This window comes from Oncorhynchus clarkii, unplaced genomic scaffold (assembly GCF_045791955.1).
Source record: "Oncorhynchus clarkii lewisi isolate Uvic-CL-2024 unplaced genomic scaffold, UVic_Ocla_1.0 unplaced_contig_8869_pilon_pilon, whole genome shotgun sequence".
NCBI classification, from domain to species: Eukaryota; Metazoa; Chordata; class Actinopteri; order Salmoniformes; family Salmonidae; genus Oncorhynchus; species Oncorhynchus clarkii.
In genome coordinates this window covers 12,501-22,182 of record NW_027260947.1, presented here as the reverse complement: position 1 = coordinate 22,182, position 9,682 = coordinate 12,501, and positions in this window count along the sequence as shown.

Genomic DNA, 9,682 nt, shown 5'->3' with positions numbered 1-9,682 from the left:
GATCCAAAATGGCAGAATGTTTACCTTCCCAGAAGACAGACAACAAGCCCTGTGATACACATCGATCCAAAATGGCGGAATGTTTGCCTTTTCCAGAAGACAGACGTGCAAGCCCTGTGTGCCCACCATGCAAATTCCCCGTACACATCAATAACATATCTAACAACATGGACCATGGCCCTCTCCCTCCTCTTTGATCCATTATTACTACTGCTGCTTTTAATTCTGTCATTTACTCGCTGGCCTAGTTGGCTAATTAGCGCCTATAGAAAGGGGGTTTTGTGCACTGGGTTGGGTTGGGGAACGTTGTAAAAGGTAAGCAAACAGCAAACTGAACCTGAAGGTGTCATTTGTGGCTTGAAAATGGTCACTAGTTCATTATAAATGTCAAATCATATCTGGTTTAAAGTCAGCCTGAAAGCAAACCTTACCATCATTCTTATGTGGGCTATTTAGTGGCCGTTTCAACAACCTCCTCCTTAAGGTTATTTTTTTGGCAGGAAAACAAGTCCAGTCTCCTCGAGAAGTCATTAAATCAATGTGGTGCGAGAGACAATGGGTGGGTAGGAAGGAAGGGTTCCTGTCTAACCAATCACACGCCCATGTCCCTACCATCAACTCTCCTGCATGACTGGGCATGAAGCAGGGAGACGAGGAGATGTTCCATGGGGTTGGATGAAGGGATTGATGGATGGAGGAGGGGATTGATAGATGGAGGAGGGGATTGATAGATGGAGGAGGGGATTGATAGATGGAGGAGGGGATTGATGGATGTAGGAGGGGATTGATAGATGGAGGAGGGGATTGATAGATGGAGGAGGGGATTGATAGATGGAGGAGGGGATTGATAGATGGAGGAGGGGATTGATGGATGGAGGAGGGGATTGATAGATGGAGGAGGGGATTGATAGATGGAGGAGGGGATTGATAGATGGAGGAGGGGATTCATAGATGGAGGAGGGGATTGATAGATGGAGGAGGGGATTGATGGATGGAGGAGGGGATTGATAGATGGAGGAGGGGATTGATAGATGGATGAAGGGATTGATAAATGGAGGAGGGGATTGATAGATGGAGGAGGGGATTGATAGATGGAGGAGGGGATTGATAGATGGAGGAGGGGATTGATAGATGGAGGAGGGGATTGATAGATGGAGGAGGGGATTGATAGATGGAGGATGGGATTGATGGATGGAGGAGGGGATTGATAGATGGAGGAGGGGATTGATAGATGGAGGAGGGGATTGATAGATGGAGGAGGGGATTGATAGATGGAGGAGGGGATTGATAGATGGAGGAAGGGATTGATAGATGGAGGAGGGGATTGATAGATGGAGGAGGGGATTGATGGATGGAGGAGGGGATTGATAGATGGAGGGGATTGATAGATGGAGGAGGGGATTGATAGATGGAGGAGGGGATTGATAGATGGAGGAGGGGATTGATAGATGGAGGAGGGGATTGATAGATGGAGGGAAGGTGAAGGAGTGGGCACTGGCAGTCCAGCTGTTGTTCAAAGGAAAGAAAGTGGAATATTTCTCCTCAATGTAACCTCCGAGTTTATCAAGCAGGCACACACACACACACACACACACACACTCTCTCGCTCTCTCTCTCTCTCTCTCTCTCTCTCTCTGTCTCTCTCTCTCTCTGTCTCTCTCTCTCTCTCTCTCTCTCTCTCTCTCTCTCTCTCTCTCTCTCTCTGCTGGGCCCTCCTCCTAAGTCTGATTATTGTTAAGAGGTCTGTGGTCCACTGTTTTGTCAAACAGTGACTGAAATAGCATGCAGCTCTCTACATGTCAGATGTTACTCTGTGGTTCTCCAAGGATCCAGGAGCTCAAACTCATTAAATACCCCCCCCCCCCCCCCCCCCAGGGCAGGCGTTCCAAGATTACACCCCCACTGTGACATACATGTGTCCGTATGGGCCCGTTACTATCAGCCTCACTGCATGTGTCCGCATGGGCCCGTTACTATCAGCCTCACTGCATGTGTCCGCATGGGCCCGTTACTATCAGCCTCACTGCATGTGTCCGCATGGGCCCGTTACTATCAGCCTCACTGCATGTGTCCGTATGGGCCCGTTACTATCAGCCTCACTGCATGTGTCCGCATGGGCCCGTTACTATCAGCCTCACTGCATGTGTCCGCATGGGCCCGTTACTATCAGCCTCACTGCATGTGTCCGTATGGGCCTGTTACTATCAGCCTCACTGCATGTGTCCGTCCGTATGGGCCTGTTACTATCAGCCTCACTACATGTGTCCGCATGGGCCCGTTACTATCAGCCTCACTGCATGTGTCCGTCTGCATGGGCCCGTTACTATCAGCCTCACTGCATGTGTCCGTATGGGCCCGTTACTATCAGCCTCACTGCATGTGTCCGCATGGGCCCGTTACTATCAGCCTCACTGCATGTGTCCGTATGGGCCTGTTACTATCAGCCTCACTGCACGTGTCCGTATGGGCCTGTTACTATCAGCCTCACTACATGTGTCCGCATGGGCCCGTTACTATCAGCCTCACTGCATGTGTCCGTATGGGCCTGTTACTATCAGCCTCACTGCATGTGTGAAGTTATGCAAAGGAGTAGCATCTTACTTTTTATGTGTGAGTTTGTGGAAGGAACACAAGTCTGTTTCTTAGAATACTAACATCTGTGTCCCATGATGCATGTGGAAATTGCAACACTTCCTTTTCTGCCTCTGAGGCCTCATTTGTGCAACCGCTGAAATAGAAAATCATGCCAACCTCATATTGGAGTTGAGGCAATCCTAGCCTTTTGGGGGAGCAAAAAGCAGACACTGCAAAACCATGTTTATCTGTGAGTGAAAGTGTCTCATCAGAATGATACAATATACTTGAAGCCTCCAGTTTCATGTATGTAACAGACTGTTGTCTAATGGTCTGATGGGGCTGGAGAATCCTAACAACAAGAGAATCCTAACAACCAGAGGATCCTAACAACAAGAGAATCCTAACAACCAGAGGATCCTAACAACCAGAGGATTCTAACAACAAGAGGATCCTAACAACCAGAGGATCCTAACAACCAGAGGATCCTAACAACTGGAGGATCCTAACAACAAGAGGATCCTAACAACCAGAGGATCCTAACAACAAGAGGATCCTAACAACCAGAGGATCCTAACAACTGATGGTACCTAACAACCAGAGGATCCTAACAACCAGAGGATCCTAACAACAAGAGGATCCTAACAACCAGAGGATTCTAACAACAAGAGGATCCTAACAACCAGAGGATCCTAACAACCAGAGGATCCTAACAACTGGAGGATCCTAACAACAAGAGGATCCTAACAACCAGAGGATCCTAACAACAAGAGGATCCTAACAACCAGAGGATCCTAACAACTGATGGTACCTAACAACCAGAGGATCCTAACAACCAGAGGATCCTAACAACCAGAGGATCCTAACAACCAGAGGATCCTAACAACCAGAGGATCCTAACAACAAGAGGATCCTAACAACCAGAGGATCCTAACAACCAGAGGATCCTAACAACCAGAGGATTCTAACAACCAGAGGATCCTAACAACCAGAGGATTCTAACAACAAGAGGATCCTAACAACCAGAGAATCCTAACAACAAGAGGATCCTAACAACCAGAGGATCCTAACAACTGATGGTACCTAACAACCAGAGGATCCTAACAACCAGAGGATCCTAACAACCAGAGGATCCTAACAACCAGAGGATCCTAACAACCGGAGGATCCTAACAACCAGAGGATCCTAACAACCAGAGGATCCTAACAACCAGAGGATCCTAACAACCAGAGGATCCTAACAACTGGAGGATCCTAACAACCAGAGAATCCTAACAACCAGAGGATCCTAACAACTGGAGGATCTGAACAACAAAAAAATTGATACACAAATAAATCCTGGCCAATCCCCTTTCAGACTAGAACATAGAAACGAATTAGAGAACTATGATCAGCCCATCTCTAATTCAATTTGGGTTGGCAGGCATTTTTTTTCTCTCTCCTTGGCCCCGCCCACACACTCTGTCTGAGTTAAAGTAATGTAATGGCATGTTCTGGTCCCAAATGGCACCCTATTCCCTATTTAGTGCACGACCTTTAACCAGGGCCCATAGGGGCATAAGCAGTGCATTATATAGGGAATAGGATTCCATTTGGGACACAACCGTGGCTGTCTAGGACCCCGGGATCAAGATGGCCGTCCAGACTCCTGAACAGAAAGGTCTTTGGAGAAGGCCTCAATACAGAGGCCCCAGACAGAAAGTGCAGCTAATGTTCAGGATGAGTGAAACCCAAACGCCCTTGAAGAGTAAATCCAACTGCCAGACAGAAGAGCCCACATAAGTCTTGAGTCTGACATGTTGTTACTGTATCGTACATTGCAGTGGGATGAACCCTTCTAATGGAAGACATTGGTGAAGCTTTACGCTTTAGTGAATAAAGTTGAATTGAAGCTGACAAGACCGTACAAAAGCAGTGGAGAATAACAAAAGCTGCATCAAAACAAACAGGAAGAGGACGCCCACATCCTCCTGCTTTATTGGTCGACTGACAGGTCATGTGATGAACAGTTTTGTGTTTTCTGCTACTATAAGGCCATCTAGTTATGTCTGTCATGGATGTGACACATTTCAATACACTTCAGAATAATTATGTAGCATGTGAGAGCCTCACACACAATCTGTCACACTGCTGGCAGGAGCAAGGTTGATATGTGAAGCTGCAGCGCACACACACACACACACACACACGCACACACACACACACACACACACACACACACACACACACACACACACACACACACACACACACACACACACACACACACACACACACACACACACACACACACACACAAACACAAGCCACACACACACACACACACACACACACACACACACACACACACACACACACACACACACACACACACACACACACACACACACACACACACACACAAAAGACAAAAGACAAAAGACACACACAGTGAGCTGCGGAGGGCTGATAAGCAACAGCAGAGCCGACAGCAGAGGACAGATATTGAAGCCCACTGTTATAATCCCACTACACTTCCCCCGCTGAAAGAGCTGCATGGAGTCTAACCTCGCAAGCTGTAGCGTTCATCACTGGGGCTTCACTGGGTTGCAGTCAGGAAAGATGTTATCTAACGAAAGGATAAAATGTGTGCGTGTGTCGTGTGTCTAGATACATACTTGAGATTTCCTAAAGACACAGCAGGCCATTAATGTCTTCAATCCAGAGGACTGTCTTACCCCAGGGCTGTACTGTAATACTACTGTCATATAGACAAGCTACAGCTCTATAGGTGATGTAATATAGACTAGCTACAGGTCTATAGGTGATGTACAATACTGTAATATAGACTAGCTACAGGTCTATAGGTGATGTACAATACTGTCATATAGACTAGCTACAGGTCTATAGGTGATGTACAATACTGTAATATAGACTAGCTACAGGTCTATAGGTGATGTACAATACTGTAATATAGACTAGCTACAGGTCTATAGGTGATGTACAATACTGTCATATAGACTAGCTACAGGTCTATACGTGATGTACAATACTGTCATATAGACTAGCTACAGGTCTATAGGTGATGTACAATACTGTCATATTGACTAGCTACAGGTCTATACGTGATGTACAATACTGTCATATAGACTAGCTACAGGTCTATAGGTGATGTACAATACTGTAATATAGACTAGCTACAGGTCTATAGGTGATTTACAATACTGTCATATAGACTAGCTACAGGTCTATAGGTGATGTAATATAGACTAGCTACAGGTCTATAGGTGATGTACAATACTGTCATATAGACTAGCTACAGGTCTATAGGTGATGTACAATACTGTCATATAGACTAGCTACAGGTCTATAGGTGATGTACAATACTGTCATATAGACTAGCTACAGTTCTATAGGTGATGTACAATACTGTAATATAGACTAGCTACAGGTCTATAGGTGATGTACAATACTGTCATATTGACTAGCTACAGGTCTATAGGTGATGTACAATACTGTCATATAGACTAGCTACAGGTCTATAGGTGATGTACAATACTGTCATATAGACTAGCTACAGGTCTATAGGTGATGTACAATACTGTCATATAGACTAGCTACAGTTCTATAGGTGATGTACAATACTGTCATATAGACTAGCTACAGGTCTATAGGTGATGTACAATACTGTAATATAGACTAGCTACAGTTCTATAGGTGATGTACAATACTGTAATATAGACTAGCTACAGTTCTATAGGTGATGTAATATAGACTAGCTATAGGTCTATAGGTGATGTAATTTAGACTAGCTACAGGTCTATAGGTGATGTAATATAGTCTAGCTACAGGTCTATAGGTGATGTAATATAGACTAGCTACAGGTCTATAGGTGATGTAATATAGACTAGCTACAGGTCTATAGGTGATGTACAATACTGTAATATAGACTAGCTACAGTTCTATAGGTGATGTACAATACTGTCATATAGACTAGCTACAGGTCTATAGGTGATGTACAATACTGTCATATAGACTAGCTACAGGTCTATAGGTGATGTACAATACTGTCATATAGACTAGCTACAGGTCTATAGGTGATGTACAATACTGTCATATAGACTAGCTACAGGTCTATAGGTGATGTACAATACTGTCATATAGACTAGCTACAGGTCTATAGGTGATGTACAATACTGTCATATAGACTAGCTACAGTTCTATAGTTGATAACTGTGGATGCTGCTAATGAGGAGGACTAATCAACAGTTATGCTAATGATACTTAGCGCTACCCACTTAATTAAATATCTCTACAGCCCCACTGTAACACTGTGCTTCTCCATCATGGTTGAAGTGTCCCAGGAGGGCTCTTCAGTGTCAGTCTACCACAGGTCCACTATCTGTCACCGGTCTACACACCACCAGACCATTCCTCCTCACTGGCCATTCATAACCCCCCACAGACCTACACACCACCAGACCACTCCTCCTCACTGGCCAATCACAACCCCCCACAGACCTACACACCACCACACCACTCCTCCTCACTGGCCTCTCACTACCCCTCATGGACCTCTTCTTCGTCTCCTCCTCACCAGCTTTCTACCCCTCACTGGTCTCCATGGCTACTACTACCCCCACTGGTCTCCATGGCTACTACCCCTACTGGTCTGCATGGCTACTACTACCCCCACTGGTCTCCATGGCTACTACCCCCAGTGGTCTGTGTGGCTACTACTACCCCCACTGATCTCCATGGCTACTACTACCCCCACTGATCTCCATGGCTACCACTACCCCCACTGATCTCCATGGCTACTACTACCCCCACTGATCTCCATGGCTACTACTACCCCCACTGATCTCCATGGCTACTACCCCTATCCAAGCCATGCTGGATCATTTCATTGCTGCAGATTTGAACTGAGATTCAAGGGAAGAAGTAGATATTACCATGACAACAGAGTAGACAGACCAGTTTAACATTGAGTTGACTGTAACATTGAGTTGACTGTATTAGACCAATGTGAATGGTTTGAATGAGATCTTTATTAGGAGGGGAATCCATTCCTGAATGATCCCATAAGAGAAAGAAGGGGAACAGTGATGTTAGTCATTCTAGTATGAATGGCCATTCAATTTGTTGTTTATGTTTTGTCAAAACTAAAACATCTGACTATAAGAAATGTAACAGTTGAACTAAAAACCAATACAGGATATTTATGATTATATTATCCCCTTTAAAGAGGAAAATTAAACATCATTCTAAATTCCTCTTTGTCCCTTTTGTGGCCATACAACATGCCCATGCTCACTGCTCTGGTCCAAGGCACACACAATTAGAGAAGATCCTGTCCTCCAGATAACGAGGGTACCAACAGGCTCTCTTAACATCGGGGTGTTTTCAAATCCTTTTCAATGTCTGAAAGGGTCACACATAATGACGCCTAACAGCTTTAAACGGATGGCATTACCCACAGATTTCACTGTCACAGACAGAGACCATTCATTATGACGTAAGATGTGTACTATCTGCACAATACACACACACTGTAGATAGACAGAGACAGGCCAGTCATTTCCCATAGATGTAAACACAGTCAATCAGCTGTCTGTCCGTCTGTCCCGCAGACAGTCAGACAGCTGTATAATGATTCCTATAGGCTCCCTGATGGATAGAAGTGGAGATGTCAGGTATCAGGGTGTCAATCGTCACCAGTCTCTCTCTGCACTCGCTGCATAATGCCTTAGTTACCCCCCGGGTTCTATGGTTCTAATCCCCATAACAAAAGGCTTTCAGACCCTCTTAGCCGAGCTGTGAGTGGCAGGAGGGTCTGGCCTCGGCTCTTTGTCCTGCTAAATATGCCTGAATAAATTAATGTTGGAGTGCTCAACAGGAGGGAGTGGCTGTGTCTGAAATAACACCCTATTCCCTATATAGTGCACTACTTTTGACCAGGGGCCATAGTGGGCTGGTCAAAAGTAGTGCACTATGTAGGGAATAGGGTGCTATTTTGGATGAAAGGCAATGTGTTTTGTTGTTGATAGATAGAGAAACCGGGGGTGGTGATGGTACACCGCTGATCATACCCAAGCCAAGCTCAATGTATTATAGGGGGGTTTCTATAGAACAGGGGGAATTGGAGGCGTGGGGCTTTTGTTTTGTTTCTCGGGACATCCCTGGGATGAGATGTTATCCACCCTGCATGATAATGAGAGATGTTATCCACCCTGCATGATAATGAGAGAGGTTATCCACCCTGCATGATAATGAGAGAGGTTATGCACCCTGCATGATAATGAGAGAGGTTATCCACCCTGCATGATAATGAGAGAGGTTATCCACCCTGCATGATAATGAGAGATGTTATCCACCCTGCATGATAATGAGAGAGGTTATCCACCCTGCATGATAATGAGAGAGGTTATCCACCCTGCATGATAATGAGAGAGGTTATCCACCCTGCATGATAATGAGAGAGGTTATCCACCCTGCATGATAATGAGAGATGTTATCCACCCTGCATGATAATGAGAGATGTTATCCACCCTGCATGACAATGAGAGAGGTTATCCACCCTGCATGATAATGAGAGATGTTATCCACCCTGCATGATAATGAGAGATGTTATCCACCCTGCATGATAATGAGAGAGGTTATCCACCCTGCATGATAATGAGAGAGGTTATCCACCCTGCATGATAATGAGAGATGTTATCCACCCTGCATGATAATGAGAGAGGTTATCCACACTGCATGATAATGAGAGATGTTGTCCACCCTGCATGATAATGAGAGAGGTTATCCAACCTCCATGATAATGAGAGAGGTTATCCATCCTGCATGATAATGAGAGAGGTTATCCACCCTGCATGATAATGAGAGAGGTTATCCACCCTGCATGATAATGAGAGATGTTATCCACCCTGCATGATAATGAGAGAGGTTATCCACCCTGCATGATAATGAGAGAGGTTATCCACCCTGCATGACAATGAGAGAGGTTATCCACCCTGCATGATAATGAGAGATGTTATCCACCCTGCATGATAATGAGAGATGTTATCCACCCTGCATGATAATAAGAGAGGTTATCCACCCTGCATGATAATAAGAGAGGTTATCCA